Raw genomic sequence first — 3,265 nt, 5'->3', positions numbered from 1 at the left:
AAATTTATTGAAATTAAATAAACAATAATAACATGAACTCAATTTTAAAGTTGTTAAATTATGGTGTTAAGTTCTGTTTTTCTTCCGTGCGTAGTATTGAGATGCGGCTTGAAATATTCATATTAGTCATATAATGATTGATATTGTTATTCGTGTTGTAGTATTTCAACTTGATTTTAATTGTTAGTGGTATTAGTTGCCTTTGAGACTATTGAAGTAGAGTATCCATCATTATGCCCTTTTATAGGTTCAATGATATTCTTAGTAAGGAGCATTAGTTTTAGAGGTTTAACATAAGTATAATTTTTGGTTTTCAATCTTACTTTTTTTTATTTCAATCTATACTGGTAATGAAGAGTTAAAATATTATACTAGTACAAACCAAGCTGTCTATAATAAGAGGAATTGCAAGTCACTAGAAGCATGACGTTAGATTAGGACCAATATATTTTGTTCAATTGTAAATATATGTTTAAAAATCTTTTATTTGGATTATTTTTGTTAGATCAATAATTACAAGTCAAACTATATATGGCTGAATAATTTATTAAAGTAAAACAACCGTAAATAATTATCCTCATAATTATTTACATATGATAACTCTTGTACAATCAATTATAGTTAGCATTCTTATCTCCTAACATTCTTTAGATAGCTAGGTTGTTCTCTTTATAAAGTCTATATAAAACACATACGCCAGTTTTCTGTTTCACTAGAAATAAACATTGTATTTGTCTAGGAGTATGTATATATTTGTGTTAGTTACAGATTTAACTTTGGATCTATCTTGATTGAATCAAGTGATTACCGTGTTAATATCGTTCTTGGTTGAAGATTGAATTCGATTATGTATGTTGCATATGCCTACATAAAGTTGGATTATAAGAATGATGAGTAAATTGAACATGAAGTACTCATACATGTGGACCTAAAGTTCGTTAATTAAATTTATGAAGGGTCCAAATCCCTCATAGAAAAAGATAATAATATGAATATACGTATAACTCAGAATTTTTACTAGTATGTGAAGTATGTTGCTTAAATACTTTACCATTACTAAAGTGATTCTATAAACTACACAATGTCGTGAGAAAGAACATACAAATGATCTGTTTTCCGATATTGAACCCTGGGTGAGAATTGATGTTTCATAAATTACTAGATTTACTCACTCCACAAGTGAATAAGAGTTCATGTAATTGAAAGAAAGCATGTTTGCATAATGTTTTCATGATTACAACTCATTGAAAAGCTCAATTAGAATTGCAAACATGATTACATATCAACTATTGGACCAAGAAATAATGTTTATGAGTTTATAAAATGCAACATAACATTGAGAGAAACTTTACATGATCAACGTTTTATTATGCCCATAAATATAAGAGGTTTTGTTTTTTTTTTCTTTTAAGATGAATGTAATTGGGCAAGAGGAACATGATTAAGTGTTCTATAAGTATAATTTTATTTAAGCATGTTTTTGCTAAAAGGAACACGTTACTTGATACATGACATTGCCAATAGAACTTATGGCTTAAAAGGTGTAGGGATTTCAAAGGTTGTTGGATTGATTCAATACCCCTATATGCAATGATTAGGGGGAGATTGTAAGTAATCCTTGCACATAAATAATAAATATATTGATGGTCAGTTTGATACATACATTAACTTAAATATCAACGATTTATCTAATAGAAGTGGCCACATGTTAATTATTTATTTTGAAATGGTACCATGCTGAAGATGGATATAAATAAATGTCATTGATCATATACTAGTTGTAGATGCTCCAATTAAAATTAATGTCCAGAAGGACAACATCAATTGTTGATGAACCTATAGCATGCCTAAAGCGTGATAGATCAATATGTTCATAGATAATTAAGTATCTTTGAAAAGGAAAGGAGACATTATTAACAATGACAAATTTGAGGAAGTGATAAATTCCATTACATTTCTTGAAGAAATCACAATTTTAGTAAAATTCATATATTCCATGATTATATAAAAGACTCCAAAAGAGTATGAAATGTCCAATAAGATTAACATGTATCAAGATTATAGTCAAAACTCTAGCAGAGTATGGGTAATTATTGGATAAAATATTAGTTGATTGTCTTGCCAATTGTATAAGAAACACATGTTGGTGTTCTAATATCACATCATACTCATGACCATGCATAAAGTAAGTTTAATAAAGTAAATTTAAGTGATCACTATTGTTGGAAAAATGACCAGAATTTAAATTTAGATAAACAATTGGATGTGATAATTAAATTAGGCCATCCGGGTTCAATAAATACCCGTTATGAAAACCTGAAGTTTCATTAGATAATGTGCTGACACTCTCTCAATGTTAGATATATGAAATGAATTAAATGGCAAGACATAACATTGAGATTGTACTATAATAATTTTGTGTTGATGAAAATTTCAAGAGTTAATAGGTTTTGATTTTTATATATACGAAAGAGTAATAGGTGACCAGGAGTTCACCAAAATAACTTATATATTATTGTCAAGTATTAGGTGACCAGAAGCTCACCAAATACACTATTTAACTCTTCAAAGATCCAGAAGATCACCACCTAGTAGAATTACAAGCAAGTGATTTACGCTTGTATACCAATTCTTTTGATTGGGGCTATTATATGTCAGCACATCAGAAAGAGGAGAAGAAGGAAAAACGTACAATTGCACAACACATGTCTCCCCATTGACATTGATCTCCATAAGAGAACATATTATGGAAATTGTAATAATAAATACACATGCAATGTCAAGTTAATGAAGAAATGATTCTTCATTGAAATTCTTCTCCAGAAGAGATAAATGTTGTTTAATACAAATCTTTTGAGAGATAAATTTTGATTGTGATCCTCGCATGAAATGAATTTTAATGCAAATTTATATACTACGTTGGTATAGAATTAGACGCCCCTATAAATGAGATATTTTACCAACTTAGGGGAAGAAGAATCAGCAAAAGTTGGAAAATCGAAAAGAATTTGATGATCCCTGTAATGGTAGTTTGAAAAGTTATACGCTAACTTTTGTCTATATATTATCAAGATATGTTGCACATTAGATTTGATTTGTATCCAGTTATGACTCATGTTGCATAGCGTTGAAGATACATTTTGGTCATATTATGTGTATACATTGAGATAAAATCTTGCCAATTATACTTGAATCACTATGCCTGAAGTGTGGGTTGTATGATCGGTTCCAAAATAAAGATATGATATGTGGCAAGATAGTGCAG

Source organism: Chenopodium quinoa, unplaced genomic scaffold (assembly GCF_001683475.1).
Source record: "Chenopodium quinoa cultivar QQ74 unplaced genomic scaffold, ASM168347v1, whole genome shotgun sequence".
In the NCBI taxonomy this organism is placed as follows: domain Eukaryota; kingdom Viridiplantae; phylum Streptophyta; class Magnoliopsida; order Caryophyllales; family Amaranthaceae; genus Chenopodium; species Chenopodium quinoa.
This window is presented reverse-complemented; position numbering follows the sequence as displayed.